We start from the raw sequence: 20,106 nt of genomic DNA on the forward strand, positions 1-20,106 counted from the left end.
ATAACCACAACTGCAGCCCACACTACAACAGCTATTGCCATCTCAACTGCAGCGGCTCCTACGACAGAGGCTTCCACTACAACTGCAGCTGCTACTACAACTTCCCCTGTCACCACAACTGCAGCCCACACTACAACAGCCAATGCCACCACAACTGCAGCTGGTACCTCAACAGCAGTTGACACTACAACATCCCCTGTCACCACAACTGCAGCCCACACTACAACAGTCAATGCCACCACAACTGCAGCTGGTACCTCAACAGCAGTTGCCACTACAACTTCCCCTATAACCACAACTGCAGCTGGTACTACAACAGCAGTTGCCACTACAACTTCCCCTATAACCACAACTGCAGCCCACACTACAACAGCTACTGCCATCTCAACTGCAGCGGCTCCTACGACAGAGGCTGCCACTACAACTGCAGCTGCTACTACAACTTCCCCTGTCACCACAACTGCAGCCCACAGTACAACAGCCAATGCCACCACAACTGCAGATGGTACCTCTACATCAGTTGCCACTACAACTTCCCCTCTAACCACAACTGCAGCCCACAATACAACAGCCAATGCCACCACAACTGCAGCTGGTACTACAACAGCAGTTGGCACTACAACTTCCCCTATAACCACAACTGCAGCCCACACTACAACAGCTATTGCCATCTCAACTGCAGCGGCTCCTACGACAGAGGCTTCCACTACAACTGCAGCTGCTACTACAACTTCCCCTGTCACCACAACTGCAGCCCACACTACAACAGCCAATGCCACCACAACTGCAGCTGGTACCTCAACAGCAGTTGACACTACAACATCCCCTGTCACCACAACTGCAGCCCACACTACAACAGTCAATGCCACCACAACTGCAGCTGGTACCTCAACAGCAGTTGCCACTACAACTTCCCCTATAACCACAACTGCAGCTGGTACTACAACAGCAGTTGCCACTACAACTTCCCCTATAACCACAACTGCAGCCCACACTACAACAGCTACTGCCATCTCAACTGCAGCGGCTCCTACGACAGAGGCTGCCACTACAACTGCAGCTGCTACTACAACTTCCCCTGTCACCACAACTGCAGCCCACAGTACAACAGCCAATGCCACCACAACTGCAGATGGTACCTCTACATCAGTTGCCACTACAACTTCCCCTCTAACCACAACTGCAGCCCACAATACAACAGCCAATGCCACCACAACTGCAGCTGGTACTACAACAGCAGTTGCCACTACAACTTCCCCTATTACCACAACTGCAGCCCACACTACAGCATCTTCTGCCATCTCAACTGCAGCGGCTCCTACGACAGAGGCTGCCACTACAACTGCAGCTGCTAATACAACTTCACCTGTCACCACAACTGCAGCCCACACTACAACAGCCAATGCCACAACAACTGCAGCTGGTACTACAACAGCAGTTGCCACTACAACTTCCCCTGTCACCACAACTGCAGCCCAACCTACAACAGGCAATGCCACCACAACTGCAGCTGGTACCTCAACAGCAATTAACACTACAACATCTCCTGTAACCACAACTGCAGCCCACACTACAACAGCCAATGCCACCACAACTGCAGCTGGTACTACAACAGCAGTTGCCACTACAACTTCCCCTGTCACCACAACTGCAGCCCAACCTACAACAGGCAATGCCACCACAACTGCAGCTGGTACCTCAACACCAGTTGCCACTACAACTTCCCCTGTCACCACAACTGCAGCCCAACCTACAACAGGCAATGTCACCACAACTGCAGCTGGTACCTCAACATCAGTTGCCACTACAACAGCCAATGCCACCACAACTGAAGCTGGTACTACAACAGCAGTTGCGACTACAACTGCAGCTGATACTACAACTTCCCCTGTCACCACAACTGCAGCCCACACTACAACAGCCAATGCCACCACAACTGCAGCTGGTACTACAACAGCAGTTGCCACTACAACTTCTCCTGTAACCACAACTGCAGCCCATACTAAAACAGCCAATGCCATCTCAACTGCAGCCGCTCCTACGACAGAGGCTGCCACTACAACTGCAGCTGCTAATAAAACTTCACCTGTCACCACAACTGCAGCCCACACTACAACAGCCAATGCCACCACAACTGCAGCTGGTACCTCAACAGCAGTTGCCACTACAACATCCCCTGTAACCACAACTGCAGCCCACACTACAACAGCCAATGCCACCACAACTGCAGCTGGTACTACAAAAGCAGTTGCCACTACAACTTCCCCTCTAACCACAACTGCAGCCCACACTACAACAGCCAATGCCACCTCAACTGCAGCTGGTACTACAACAGCAGTTACAAATACAACTTCCCCTGCAACCACAACTGTAGCCCACACTACAACAGCTTCTGACATCTCAACTGCAGTGGCTCCTACGACAGAGGCTGCCACTACAACTGCAGCTGCTACCTCAACTTCCCCCGTCACCAAAACTGCAGCCCACACTACAACAACCAATGCCACCACAACTGCAGCTGGTACCTCAACAGCAATTAACACTACAACATCTCCTGTAACCACAACTGCAGCCCACACTACAACAGCCAATGCCACAACAACTGCAGCTGGTACCTCTACATCAGTTGCCACTACAACTTCCCCTCTAACCACAACTACAGCCCACACTACAACAGCCAATGCCACCACAACTGCAGCTGGTACTACAACAGCAGTTGCCACTACAACTTCTCCTGTAACCAATACTGCAGCCCAACCTACTACAGGCAATGCCACCACAACTGCAGCTGGTACCTCAACATCAGTTGCCACTACAACATCCCCTGTAACCACAACTGCAGCCCACACTTCAACAGCCAATGCCACCACAACTGAAGCTGGTACTACAACAGCAGTTGCCACTACAACTTCTCCTGTAACCACAACTGCAGCCCATACTAAAACAGCCAATGCCATCTCAACTGCAGCCGCTCCTACGACAGGGGCTGCCACCACAACTGCAGCTGATACTACAACTTCCCCTGTCATCACAACTGCAGCCCACACTACAACAGCCAATGCCACCACAACTGCAGCTGGTACTACAACAGCAGTTGCCACTACAACTTATCCTGTAACCACAACTCCAGCCCATACTAAAACAGCCAATGCCATCTCAACTGCAGCCGCTCCTACGACAGAGGCTGCCACTACAACTGCAGCTGCTAATACAACTTCACCTGTCACCACAACTGCAGCCCACACTACAACAGCCAATGCCACAACAACTGCAGCTGGCACATCTACATCAGTTGCCACTACAACTTCCCCTCTAACCACAACTGCAGCCCACACTACAACAGCCAATGCCACCACAACTGCAGCTGGTACTACAACTTCCCCTGTCACCACAACTGCAGCCCACACTACAACAGCCAATGCCACCACAACTGCAGCTGGTACCTCTACATCAGTTGCCACTACAACTTCCCCTCTAACCACAACTGCAGCCCACACTACAACAGCCAATGCCACCACAACTGCAGCTGCTACTACAACTTCCCCTGTCACCACAACTGCAGCCCACACTACAACAGCCAATGCCACCACAACTGCAGCTGGTACCTCTACATCAGTTGCCACTACAACTTCCCCTCTAACCACAACTGCAGCCCACACTACAACAGCCAATGCCACCACAACTGCAGCTGGTACTACAACAGCAGTTGCCACTACAACTTCCCCTATAACCACAACTGCAGCCCACACTACAACAGCTACTGCCATCTCAACTGCAGCGGCTCCTACGACAGAGGCTGCCACTACAACTGCAGCTGCTACTACAACTTCCCCTGTCACCACAACTGCAGCCCACACTACAACAGCCAATGCCACCACAACTGCAGCTGGTACCTCTACATCAGTTGCCACTACAACTTCCTCTCTTACCACAACTGCAGCCCACACTACAACTGCAGCTTGTACCTCTACATCAGTTGCCACTACAACTTCCCCTCTAACCACAACTGCAGCCCACACTAAAACAGCCAATGCTATCACAACTGCAGCTGGTACTACAACAGCAGTTGCCACTACAACTTCCCCTATAACCACAACTGCAGCCCATACTACAACAGCTTCTGCCACTACAACAGCAGCCACTCTTACGACAGAAGCTGCCACTACAACTGCAGCTGCTACTACAACTTCCCCTGTCACCACAACTGCAGCCCACACTACAACAGCTTCTGCCATCTCAACTGCAGCGGCTCCTACGACAGAGGCTGCCACTACAACTGCAGCTGCTACTACAACTTCCCCTGTCACCACAACTGCAGCCCACACTACAACAGCCAATGCAACCACAACTGCAGCTGGTACCTCAACAGGAGTTACCACTACAAAATCTCCTGTAACCACAACTGCAGCCCACACTACAACAGCCAATGCCACCACAACTGCAGCTGGTACCTCTACATCAGTTGCCACTACAACTTCCCCTCTAACCACAACTGCAGCCCACACTACAAAAGCTTCTGGCACAACAACTGCAGCCACTCTTACGACAGAGGCTGCCACTACAACTGCAGCTGCTACTACAACTCTACCTGTCACCACAACTGCAGCCCACACTACAACAGCCAATGCCACCACAACTGTAGCTGGTACTACAACAGCAGTTGCCACTACAACTTCCCCTGTAACCACAACTGCAGCCCACACTACAACAGCCAATGCCACCACAACTGCAGCTGGTACTACAACAGCAGTTGCAACTACAACTTTCCCTATAACCACAACTGCAGCCTACACTACAACAGCTTCTGCCACCACAACTGCAGCCACTCATACGACAGAGGGTGCCACTACAACTGCAGCTGCTACTACACCTTCACCTGTCAACACAACTGCAGCCCACACAACAAATGCTTCTGTCACCACAACTGCAGCCCACACTACAACAGCCAATGCCACCACAACTGCAGCTGGTACTACAACAGCAGTTGCCACTACAACTTTCCCTATAACCACAACTGCAGCCCACACTACAACAGCTTCTGCCACCACAACTGCAGCCACTCATACGACAGAGGGTGCCACTACAACTGCAGCTGCTACTACAACTCTACCTGTCATCACAACTGCAGCCCACACTACAACAGCCAATGCCACCACAACTGTAGCTGGTACTACAACAGCAGTTGCCACTACAACAGCCAATGCCACCACAACTGCATCTGCCACTACAACTTCCCCTGCAACCACAACTGCAGCCCACACTACAACAGCTTCTGCCACCACAACTGCAGCCACTCTTACAACAGAGACTGCCACTACAACTGCAGCTGCTACTACAACTTCACCTGTCACCAGAACTGCAGCCCACACTACAACAGCCAATGCCACCACAACTGCAGCTGGTACCTCAACAGCAGTTGCCACTACAACATCCCCTTCAACCACAACTGCAGCCCACACTACAAAAGCTTCTGCCACAACAACTGCAGCCACTCTTACGACAGAGGCTGCCACTACAACTGCAGCTGCTACTACAACTCTACCTGTCACCACAACTGCAGCCCACACTACAACAGCCAATGCCACCACAACTGTAGCTGGTACTACAACATCAGTTGCCACTACAACTTCCCCCGTAACCACAACTGCAGCCCACACTACAACAGCCAATGCCACCACAACTGCAGCTGGTACTACAACAGCAGTTGCCACTACAACTTTCCCTATAACCACAACTGCAGCCTACACTACAACAGCTTCTGCCACCACAACTGCAGCCACTCATACGACAGAGGGTGCCACTACAACTGCAGCTGCTACTACACCTTCACCTGTCAACACAACTGCAGCCCACACAACAAATGCTTCTGTCACCACAACTGCAGCCCACACTACGACAGCCAATGCCACCACAACTGCAGCTGGTACTACAAAAGCAGTTGCCACTACAACTTTCCCTATAACCACAACTGCAGCCCACACTACAACAGCTTCTGCCACCACAACTGCAGCCACTCATATGACAGAGGCTGCCACTACAACTGCTGCTGCTACTACAACTTCACCTGTCACCACAACTGCAGCCCACACTACAACAGCCAATGCCACCAGAACTGCAGCTGGTACCTCAACAGCAGTTGCCACTACAACATCCCCTTCAACCACAACTGCAGCCCACACTACAAAAGCCAATGCCACCACAACTGTAGCTGGTACTACAACAGCAGTTGCCACTACAACATCCCCTTCAACCACAACTGCAGCCCACACTACAACAGCCAATGCCACCACAACTGCATCTGCCACTACAACTTCCCCTGCAACCACAACTGCAGCCCACACTACAACAGCTTCTGCCACCACAACTGCAGCCACTCTTACAACAGAGACTGCCACTACAACTGCAGCTGCTACTACAACTTCACCTGTCACCAGAACTGCAGCCCACACTACAACAGCCAATGCCACCACAACTGCAGCTGGTACCTCAACAGCAGTTGCCACTACAACATCCCCTTCAACCACAACTGCAGCCCACACTACAAAAGCTTCTGCCACAACAACTGCAGCCACTCTTACGACAGAGGCTGCCACTACAACTGCAGCTGCTACTACAACTCTACCTGTCACCACAACTGCAGCCCACACTACAACAGCCAATGCCACCACAACTGTAGCTGGTACTACAACATCAGTTGCCACTACAACTTCCCCCGTAACCACAACTGCAGCCCACACTACAACAGCCAATGCCACCACAACTGCAGCTGGTACTACAACAGCAGTTGCCACTACAACTTTCCCTATAACCACAACTGCAGCCTACACTACAACAGCTTCTGCCACCACAACTGCAGCCACTCATACGACAGAGGGTGCCACTACAACTGCAGCTGCTACTACACCTTCACCTGTCAACACAACTGCAGCCCACACAACAAATGCTTCTGTCACCACAACTGCAGCCCACACTACGACAGCCAATGCCACCACAACTGCAGCTGGTACTACAAAAGCAGTTGCCACTACAACTTTCCCTATAACCACAACTGCAGCCCACACTACAACAGCTTCTGCCACCACAACTGCAGCCACTCATATGACAGAGGCTGCCACTACAACTGCTGCTGCTACTACAACTTCACCTGTCACCACAACTGCAGCCCACACTACAACAGCCAATGCCACCAGAACTGCAGCTGGTACCTCAACAGCAGTTGCCACTACAACATCCCCTTCAACCACAACTGCAGCCCACACTACAAAAGCCAATGCCACCACAACTGTAGCTGGTACTACAACAGCAGTTGCCACTACAACATCCCCTGTAACCACAACTGCAGCCCACACTACAACAGCCAATGCCACCACAACTGCAGCTGGTACTACAACAGCAGTTGCCACTACAACTTTCCCTATAACCACAACTGCAGCCCACACTACAACAGCTTCTGCCACCACAACTGCAGCCACTATTACGACAGAGGGTGCCACTACAACTGCAGCTGCTACTACACCTTCACCTGTCAACACAACTGCAGCCCACACTACAACAGCTTCTGCCACCCCAAATGCAGCCACTCTTACTACAGAGGCTGCCACTACAACTGCAGCTGCTACTACAACTCTATATTTCACCACAACTGCAGCCCATACTAGAACAGCCAATGCCACCACAACTGCAGCCGGTCCTACGACAGAGGCTGTCACTACAACTGCATCTTCCACTACAACTTCCCCTGCAACCACAACTGCAGCCCACACTACAACAGCATCTGCCACCACAACTGCAGCAACTCTTACAACAGAGGCTGCCACTACAACTGCAGCTGCTACTACAACTTCACCTGTCACCAGAACTGCGGCCCACACTACAACAGCCAATGCCACCACAACTGCAGCTGGTACCTCAACAGCAGTTGCCACTACAACATCCCCTTCAACCACAACTGCAGCCCACACTACAAAAGCTTCTGCCACAACAACTGCAGCCACTCTTACGACAGAGGCTGCCACTACAACTGCAGCTGCTACTACAACTCTACCTGTCACCACATCTGCAGCCCACACTACAACAGCCAATGCCACCACAATTGCAGCTGGTACCTCAACAGCAGTTGCCACTAAAACATCCCCTGTAACCACAACTGCAGCCCACACTACAACAGCCAATGCCACCACAACTGCAGCTGCTACTACACCAGCAGTTGCCACTACAACATCCCCTGTAACCACAACTGCAGCCCACACTAAAACAGCCAATGCCACCACAACTGCAGTCACTCTTACGACAGAGGCTGTCACTACAACTTCAGCTGCTATTACAACTTCCCCTGTCACCACAACTGCAGCCCACACTACATCAGCTTCTGCCATCTCAACTGCAGCCTCTCCTACGACAGAAGCTGCCACTACAACTGCAGCTGCTACTACAACTTCCCCTGTCACTACAACTGCAGCCCATACTACGACAGCCAATGCCACCACAACTGCAGCTGGTACCTCAACAGCAGTTGCCACTACAACATCCCCTGTAACCACAACTGCAGCCCACACTACAACAGCCAATGCCACCACAACTGCAGCTGGTACCACAACAGCAGTTGCCACTACAACATCCCCTCGAACAACAACTGCAGCCCACACTACAACATCCAATGCCACTACAACTGCAGCTGTTCCTATCACAGAGGTTGCCACTGCAACTGCAGCTGGTACTACAACAGCAGTTGCCACTACAACTTCCCCTGTCACTACAACTGCAGCTGATACTACAACTGCAGCCCACACTACAACAGCCATTGCCACCACAATTGCAGCTGGTACCTCAACAGCAGTTGCCACTACAACATCCCCTGTAACCACAACTGCAGCCCATACTAAAACAGCCAATGCCACCACAACTGCAGTCACTCTTACGACAGTGGCTGCTACTACAACTGCAGCTGCTACTACAACTTTACCTGTCACCACAACTGCAGCCCAAACTACGACAGCCAATGCCACCACAACTGCAGCTGGTACCTCAACAGCAGTTTGCCACTACAACATCCCCTGTAACCACAACTGCAGCCCACACTACAACAGCCAATGCCACCACAACTGCAGCTGTTCCTATCACAGAGGCTGCCACTGCAACTGCAGCTGGTACTACAACAGCAGTTGCCACTACAACTTCCCCTGTAACCACAACTGCAGCCCATACTAGAACAGCCAATGCCACCACAACTGCAGCCGCTCCTACGACAGAGGCTGTCACTACAACTGCATCTGCCACTACAACTATCCCTGCAACCACAACTGCAGCCCACACTACAATAGCTTCTGCCACCACAACTGCAGCCACTCTTACGACAGAGGCTGCCACTACAACATCCCCTGAAACCACAACTGCAGCCCATACTAAAACAGCCAATGCCACCACAACTGCAGCTGGTACTACACCAGCAGTTGCCACTACAACTTCCCCTCTAACCACAACTGAAGGCCACACTACAACAGCCAATGCCACCTCAACTGCAGCTGCAAGTACAGCAGCAGTTGCCACAACAACTTCCCCTGCAACCACAACTGCAGCCCACACTACAACAGCTTCTGCCACCACAACTGCAGCCACTCTTTCGACAGAGGCTGCCACTACAACTGCAGCTGCTACTACAACTTCCCCTGTCACCACAAGTCCAGCCCACAGTACCACAGCCAATGCCACCACAACTGCAGCCGCTCCTACGACAGAGGCTGTCACCACAACTGCAGCCCACACTACAACAGCCAATGCCACCACAACTGCAGCCACTCTTTCGACAGAGGCTGTCACTACAACTGCAGCTGCTACTACAACTTCCCCTGTCACCACAACTGCAGCCCACACTACAACAGCCAATGCCACCACAACTGCAGCTGGTACTACACCAGCAGTTGCCACTACAACTTCCCCTCTATCCACAACTGCAGCCCACACTACAACAGCCAATGCCACCACAACTGCAGCCGCTCCTACGACAGAGGCTGTCACCACAACTGCAACCCACACTACAACAGCCAATGCCACCACAACTGCAGCCACTCTTTCGACAGAGGCTGTCACTACAACTGCAGCTGCTACTACAACTTCCCCTGTCACCACAAATTCCCCTGTCACCACAACTGCAACCCACACGACAACTGCCAATGCCACGGCAACTGCAGCTGGTACTACAATAGCAGTTGCCACTACAACTTTCCCTATAACCACACCTGCAGCCCACACTACAACAGCTTCTGACACCACAACTGCAGCCACTCTTACGACAGAGAATGCAACTACAACTGCAGCTGCTACTACAACTTCCCCTGTCACCACAACTGCAGCCCACACTACAACAGCCAATGCCACCACAACTGCAGCTGGTACTACAACAGCAGTTGCCACTACAACTTCCCCTGTCACCACAACTGCAGCCCACACTACAACAGCCAATTCCACCACAACTGCAGCCGTTCCTACGACAGAGGCTACTACTACAACTGCAGCTGCTACTACAACTTCCACTGTCATCACAACTGCAGCCCACACTACCACAGCCAATGCCACCACAACTGCAGCTGTTACTACAACAGCAGTGGCCACTGCAACTTCCCTTGTCACCACAACTGCAGCCCACACTACAACAGCCAATGCCACCACAACTGCAGCTGTCACTACAACAGCAGTTGCCACTGCAACTTCCCTTGTCACCACAACTGCAGCCCACACTACAACAGCCAATGCCACTACAACTGCAGCAGTTCTTATGACAGAGGCTGCCACTACAACTGCAGCTGGTACTACAAATGCAGTTGCCACTACAACATCCCCTGTAACCACAACTGCAGCCCATACTAAAACAGCCAATGCCACCACAACTGCAGCCGCTCCTACGACAGAGGCTGTCACTACAACTTCAGCTGCTACTACAATTTCTCCTGTCACCACAACTGCAGCCCACACTACAACAGCCAATGCCACCACAACTGCAGCTGTCACTACAACAGCAGTTGCCACTGCAACTTCCCTTGTCACCACAACTGCAGCCCACACTACAACAGCCAATGCCACTACAACTGCAGCTGGTACTGCAACAGCAGTTCCAACTACAATTTCCCCTGTAACCACAACTGTAGGCCACACTACAACAGCTTCTGCCACCACAACTGCAGCCACTCTTACGACAGAAGCTGCCACTACAACTGCAGCTGCTACTACAACTTCCCCTGTCACCACAACTGCAGCCCACACTACAACAGTCAATGCCACTACAACTGCAGCTGGTACCTCAACAGCAGTTGCCACTACAGCATCCCCTGTAACCACAACTGCAGTCCACAATACAACAGCCAATGCCACCATAACTGCAGTGGCCACTACATCTTCCCCTATACCCACAACTGCAGCTGGTACTACAACAGCAGTTGCCACTACAACTTCCCCTATAACCACAACTGCAGCCCACACTACAACAGCTATTGCCATCTCAACTGCAGCGGCTCCTACGACAGAGGCTTCCACTACAACTGCAGCTGCTACTACAACTTCCCCTGTCACCACAACTGCAGCCCACACTACAACAGCCAATGCCACCACAACTGCAGCTGGTACCTCAACAGCAGTTGACACTACAACATCCCCTGTCACCACAACTGCAGCCCACACTACAACAGTCAATGCCACCACAACTGCAGCTGGTACCTCAACAGCAGTTGCCACTACAGCATCCCCTGTAACCACAACTGCAGTACACACTACAACAGCCAATGCCACCATAACTGCAGTGGCCACTACATCTTCCCCTATACCCACAACTGCAGCTGGTACTACAACAGCAGTTGCCACTACAACTTCCCCTATAACCACAACTGCAGCCCACACTACAACAGCTACTGCCATCTCAACTGCAGCGGCTCCTACGACAGAGGCTGCCACTACAACTGCAGCTGCTACTACAACTTCCCCTGTCACCACAACTGCAGCCCACAGTACAACAGCCAATGCCACCACAACTGCAGATGGTACCTCTACATCAGTTGCCACTACAACTTCCCCTCTAACCACAACTGCAGCCCACAATACAACAGCCAATGCCACCACAACTGCAGCTGGTACTACAACAGCAGTTGCAACTACAACTTCCCCTATTACCACAACTGCAGCCCACACTACAGCATCTTCTGCCATCTCAACTGCAGCGGCTCCTACGACAGAGGCTGCCACTACAACTGCAGCTGCTAATACAACTTCACCTGTCACCACAACTGCAGCCCACACTACAACAGCCAATGCCACAACAACTGCAGCTGGTACTACAACAGCAGTTGCCACTACAACTTCCCCTGTCACCACAACTGCAGCCCAACCTACAACAGGCAATGCCACCACAACTGCAGCTGGTACCTCAACAGCAATTAACACTACAACATCTCCTGTAACCACAACTGCAGCCCACACTACAACAGCCAATTCCACCACAACTGCAGCTGGTACTACAACAGCAGTTGCCACTACAACTTCCCCTGTCACCACAACTGCAGCCCAACCTACAACAGCCAATGCCACCATAACTGCAGTGGCCACTACATCTTCCCCTATACCCACAACTGCAGCTGGTACTACAACAGCAGTTGCCACTACAACTTCCCCTATAACCACAACTGCAGCCCACACTACAACAGCTATTGCCATCTCAACTGCAGCGGCTCCTACGACAGAGGCTTCCACTACAACTGCAGCTGCTACTACAACTTCCCCTGTCACCACAACTGCAGCCCACACTACAACAGCCAATGCCACCACAACTGCAGCTGGTACCTCAACAGCAGTTGACACTACAACATCCCCTGTCACCACAACTGCAGCCCACACTACAACAGTCAATGCCACCACAACTGCAGCTGGTACCTCAACAGCAGTTGCCACTACAGCATCCCCTGTAACCACAACTGCAGTACACACTACAACAGCCAATGCCACCATAACTGCAGTGGCCACTACATCTTCCCCTATACCCACAACTGCAGCTGGTACTACAACAGCAGTTGCCACTACAACTTCCCCTATAACCACAACTGCAGCCCACACTACAACAGCTACTGCCATCTCAACTGCAGCGGCTCCTACGACAGAGGCTGCCACTACAACTGCAGCTGCTACTACAACTTCCCCTGTCACCACAACTGCAGCCCACAGTACAACAGCCAATGCCACCACAACTGCAGATGGTACCTCTACATCAGTTGCCACTACAACTTCCCCTCTAACCACAACTGCAGCCCACAATACAACAGCCAATGCCACCACAACTGCAGCTGGTACTACAACAGCAGTTGCAACTACAACTTCCCCTATTACCACAACTGCAGCCCACACTACAGCATCTTCTGCCATCTCAACTGCAGCGGCTCCTACGACAGAGGCTGCCACTACAACTGCAGCTGCTAATACAACTTCACCTGTCACCACAACTGCAGCCCACACTACAACAGCCAATGCCACAACAACTGCAGCTGGTACTACAACAGCAGTTGCCACTACAACTTCCCCTGTCACCACAACTGCAGCCCAACCTACAACAGGCAATGCCACCACAACTGCAGCTGGTACCTCAACAGCAATTAACACTACAACATCTCCTGTAACCACAACTGCAGCCCACACTACAACAGCCAATTCCACCACAACTGCAGCTGGTACTACAACAGCAGTTGCCACTACAACTTCCCCTGTCACCACAACTGCAGCCCAACCTACAACAGGCAATGCCACCACAACTGCAGCTGGTACCTCAACATCAGTTGCCACTACAACTTCCCCTGTCACCACAACTGCAGCCCAACCTACAACAGGCAATGTCACCACAACTGCAGCTGGTACCTCAACATCAGTTGCCACTACAACAGCCAATGCCACCACAACTGAAGCTGGTACTACAACAGCAGTTGCGACTACAACTGCAGCTGATACTACAACTTCCCCTGTCACCACAACTGCAGCCCACACTACAACAGCCAATGCCACCACAACTGCAGTTGGTACTACAACAGCAGTTGCCACTACAACTTCTCCTGTAACCACAACTGCAGCCCATACTAAAACAGCCAATGCCATCTCAACTGCAGCCGCTCCTACGACAGAGGCTGCCACTACAACTGCAGCTGCTAATAAAACTTCACCTGTCACCACAACTGCAGCCCACACTACAACAGCCAATGCCACCACAACTGCAGCTGGTACTACAACAGCAGTTGCCACTACAACTTCTCCTGTAACCAATACTGCAGCCCAACCTACTACAGGCAATGCCACCACAACTGCAGCTGGTACCTCAACATCAGTTGCCACTACAACATCCCCTGTAACCACAACTGCAGCCCACACTTCAACAGCCAATGCCACCACAACTGAAGCTGGTACTACAACAGCAGTTGCCACTACAACTTCTCCTGTAACCACAACTGCAGCCCATACTAAAACAGCCAATGCCATCTCAACTGCAGCCGCTCCTACGACAGGGGCTGCCACTACAACTGCAGCTGATACTACAACTTCCCCTGTCATCACAACTGCAGCCCACACTACAACAGCCAATGCCACCACAACTGCAGCTGGTACTACAACAGCAGTTGCCACTACAACTTATCCTGTAACCACAACTCCAGCCCATACTAAAACAGCCAATGCCATCTCAACTGCAGCCGCTCCTACGACAGAGGCTGCCACTACAACTGCAGCTGCTAATACAACTTCACCTGTCACCACAACTGCAGCCCACACTACAACAGCCAATGCCACAACAACTGCAGCTGGCACATCTACATCAGTTGCCACTACAACTTCCCCTCTAACCACAACTGCAGCCCACACTACAACAGCCAATGCCACCACAACTGCAGCTGGTACTACAACTTCCCCTGTCACCACAACTGCAGCCCACACTACAACAGCCAATGCCACCACAACTGCAGCTGGTACCTCTACATCAGTTGCCACTACAACTTCCCCTCTAACCACAACTGCAGCCCACACTACAACAGCCAATGCCACCACAACTGCAGCTGCTACTACAACTTCCCCTGTCACCACAACTGCAGCCCACACTACAACAGCCAATGCCACCACAACTGCAGCTGGTACCTCTACATCAGTTGCCACTACAACTTCCCCTCTAACCACAACTGCAGCCCACACTACAACAGCCAATGCCACCACAACTGCAGCTGGTACTACAACAGCAGTTGCCACTACAACTTCCCCTATAACCACAACTGCAGCCCACACTACAACAGCTACTGCCATCTCAACTGCAGCGGCTCCTACGACAGAGGCTGCCACTACAACTGCAGCTGCTACTACAACTTCCCCTGTCACCACAACTGCAGCCCACACTACAACAGCCAATGCCACCACAACTGCAGCTGGTACCTCTACATCAGTTGCCACTACAACTTCCCCTCTTACCACAACTGCAGCCCACACTACAACTGCAGCTTGTACCTCTACATCAGTTGCCACTACAACTTCCCCTCTAACCACAACTGCAGCCCACACTAAAACAGCCAATGCTATCACAACTGCAGCTGGTACTACAACAGCAGTTGCCACTACAACTTCCCCTATAACCACAACTGCAGCCCATACTACAACAGCTTCTGCCACTACAACAGCAGCCACTCTTACGACAGAAGCTGCCACTACAACTGCAGCTGCTACTACAACTTCCCCTGTCACCACAACTGCAGCCCACACTACAACAGCTTCTGCCATCTCAACTGCAGCGGCTCCTACGACAGAGGCTGCCACTACAACTGCAGCTGCTACTACAACTTCCCCTGTCACCACAACTGCAGCCCACACTACAACAGCCAATGCCACCACAACTGCAGCTGGTACCTCAACAGGAGTTACCACTACAACTTCCCCTCTAACCACAACTGCAGCCCATACTACAACAGTCAATGCGTCCTCAACTGCAGCTGGTACTACAACAGCAGTTACAAATACAACTTCCCCTGCAACCTCAACTGTAGCCCAAACTACAACAGCTTCTGCCATCTCAACTGCAGTGGCTCCTACGACAGAGGCTGCCACTACAACTGCAGCTGCTACCTCAACTTCCCCTGTCACCAAAACTGCAGCCCACACTACAACAACCAATGCCACCACATCTGCAGCTGGTACCTCAACAGCTATTAACACTACAACATCTCCTGTAACCACAACTGCAGCCCACACTACAACAGCCAATGCCACAACAACTGCAGCTGGTACCTCTACATCAGTTGCCACTACAACTTCCCCTCTAACCACAACTACAGCCCACACTACAACAGCCAATGCCACCACAACTGCAGCTGGTACTACAACAGCAGTTGCCACTACAACTTCCCCTGTCACCACAACTGCAGCCCAACCCACAACAGGCAATGTCACCACAACTGCAGCTGGTACCTCAACATCAGTTGCCACTACAACAGCCAATGCCACCACAACTGAAGCTGGTACTACAACAGCAGTTGCGACTACAACTGCAGCTGATACTACAACTTCCCCTGTCACCACAACTGCAGCCCACACTACAACAGCCAATGCCACCACAACTGCAGCTGGTACTACAACAGCAGTTGCCACTACAACTTCTCCTGTAACCACAACTGCAGCCCATACTAAAACAGCCAATGCCATCTCAACTGCAGCCGCTCCTACGACAGAGGCTGCCACTACAACTGCAGCTGCTAATAAAACTTCACCTGTCACCACAACTGCAGCCCACACTACAACAGCCAATGCCACCACAACTGCAGCTGGTACCTCAACAGCAGTTGCCACTACAACATCCCCTGTAACCACAACTGCAGCCCACACTACAACAGCCAATGCCACCACAACTGCAGCTGGTACTACAACAGCAGTTGCCACTACAACTTCCCCTCTAACCACAACTGCAGCCCACACTACAACAGCCAATGCCACCTCAACTGCAGCTGGTACTACAACAGCAGTTACAAATACAACTTCCCCTGCAACCACAACTGTAGCCCACACTACAACAGCTTCTGACATCTCAACTGCAGTGGCTCCTACGATAGAGGCTGCCACTACAACTGCAGCTGCTACCTCAACTTCCCCCGTCACCAAAACTGCAGCCCACACTACAACAACCAATGCCACCACAACTGCAGCTGGTACCTCAACAGCAATTAACACTACAACATCTCCTGTAACCACAACTGCAGCCCACACTACAACAGCCAATGCCACAACAACTGCAGCTGGTACCTCTACATCAGTTGCCACTACAACTTCCCCTCTAACCACAACTACAGCCCACACTACAACAGCCAATGCCACCACAACTGCAGCTGGTACTACAACAGCAGTTGCCACTACAACTTCTCCTGTAACCAATACTGCAGCCCAACCTACTACAGGCAATGCCACCACAACTGCAGCTGGTACCTCAACATCAGTTGCCACTACAACATCCCCTGTAACCACAACTGCAGCCCACACTTCAACAGCCAATGCCACCACAACTGAAGCTGGTACTACAACAGCAGTTGCCACTACAACTTCTCCTGTAACCACAACTGCAGCCCATACTAAAACAGCCAATGCCATCTCAACTGCAGCCGCTCCTACGACAGGGGCTGCCACTACAACTGCAGCTGATACTACAACTTCCCCTGTCACCACAACTGCAGCCCACACTACAACAGCCAATGCCACCACAACTGCAGCTGGTACTACAACAGCAGTTGCCACTACAACTTCTCCTGTAACCACAACTGCAGCCCATACTAAAACAGCCAATGCCATCTCAACTGCAGCCGCTCCTACGACAGAGGCTGCCACTACAACTGCAGCTGCTAATCCAACTTCACCTGTCACCACAACTGCAGCCCACACTACAACAGCCAATGCCAGCACAACTGCAGCTGGTACCTCAACAGCAGTTGCCACTACAACATCCCCTGTAACCACAACTGCAGCCCACACTACAACAGCCAATGCCACCACAACTTCAGCTGGTACTACAACAGCAGTTGCCACTACAACTTCCCCTATAACCACAACTGCAGCCCACACTACAACAGCTTCTGCCATCTCAACTGCAGTGGCTCCTATGACAGAGGCTGCCACTACAACTGCAGCTGGTACTACAACAGAAGTTGCCACTAATACTTCCCCTCTAACCACAACTGCAGCCCACACTACAACAGCCAATGCCACCACAACTGCAGCTGGTACCTCTACATCAGTTGCCACTACAACTTCCCCTCTAACCACAACTGCAGCCCACACTACATCAGCCAATGCCACCACAACTGCAGCTGGTACTACAACAGCAGTTGCCACTACAACTTCCCCTATAACCACAACTGCAGCCCACACTATAGCATCTTCTGCCATCTCAACTGCAGCGGCTCCTACGACAGAGGCTGCCACTACAACTGCAGCTGCTAATACAACTTCACCTGTCACCACAACTGCAGCCCACACTACAACAGCCAATGCCACCACAACTGCAGCTGGTACTACAACAGCAGTTGCCACTACAACTTCCCCTATAACCACAACTGCAGCCCATACTACAACAGCCAATGCCACCACAACTGCAGCTGCTACCTCAACATCAGTTGCCACTACAACTTCCCCTATAACCACAACTGCAGCCCACACTACAACAGCTTCTGCCATCTCAACTGCAGCGGCTCCTACGATAGAGGCTGCCACTACAACTGCAGCTGCTACTACAACTTCCCCTGTCACCACAACTGCAGCCCACACTACAACAGCCAATGCCACCACAACTGCAGCTGGTACCTCTACATCAGTTGCCACTACAACTTCCCCTCTAACCACAACTGCAGCCCACACTACAACAGCCAATGCCACCACAACTGCAGCTGGTACTACAACAGCAGTTGCCACTACAACTTCCCCTATAACCACAACTGCAGCCCACACTATAGCATCTTCTGCCATCTCAACTGCAGCGGCTCCTACGACAGAGGCTGCCACTACAACTGCAGCTGCTAATACAACTTCACCTGTCACCACAACTGCAGCCCACACTACAACAGCCAATGCCACCACAACTGCAGCTGGTACCTCAACAGCAGTTGCCACTACAACATCCCCTGTAACCACAACTGCAGCCCACACTACAACAGCCAATGCCACCACAACTGCAGCTGGTACTACAACAGCAGTTGCCACTACAACTTCCCCTATAACCACAACTGCAGCCCACACTACAACAGCTAATGCCACCACAACTGCAGCTGGTACCTCAACAGCAGTTAACACTACAACATCTCCTGTAACCACAGCTGCAGCCCACACTACAGCATCTTCTGCCATGTCAACTGCAGCGGCTCCTACGACAGAGGCTGCCACTACAACTGCAGCTGCTACTACAACTTCACCTGTCACCACAACTGCAGCCCACACTACAACAGCAGTTACCACTACAACTTCCCCTCTAACCACAACTGCAGCCCACACTACAACAGCCAATGCCACCACAACTGCAGCTGGTACTACAACAGCAGTTGCCACTACAACTTCCCCTGTCACCACAACTGCAGCCCAACCTACAACAGGCAATGTCACCACAACTGCAGCTGGTACCTCAACATCAGTTACAAATACAACTTCCCCTGCAACCACAACTGTAGCCCACACTACAACAGCTTCTGCCATCTCAACTGCAGTGGCTCCTACGACAGAGGCTGCCATTACAACTGAATCTGCTACTACAACTTCCCCTCTAACCACAACTACAGCCCACACTACAACAGGCAATGCCACCACAACTGCAGCTGGTACCTCTACAGCAGTTGCCACTACAACTTCCCATATAACCACAACTGCAGCCCACACTACAACAGCAGTTGCCACTACAACTTCCCCTATAACCACAACTGCAGCCCACACTACAACAGCTTCTGCCATCTCAACTGCAGTGGCTCCTACGACAGAGGCTGCCACTACAACTGCAGGTGCTACTACAACTTCCCCTGTCACCACAACTGCAGCCCACACTACAACAGCCAATATCACCACAACTGCAGCTGGTACCTCAACAGCAGT

This window comes from Oncorhynchus kisutch, linkage group LG14 (assembly GCF_002021735.2).
Source record: "Oncorhynchus kisutch isolate 150728-3 linkage group LG14, Okis_V2, whole genome shotgun sequence".
NCBI lineage: Eukaryota > Metazoa > Chordata > Actinopteri > Salmoniformes > Salmonidae > Oncorhynchus > Oncorhynchus kisutch.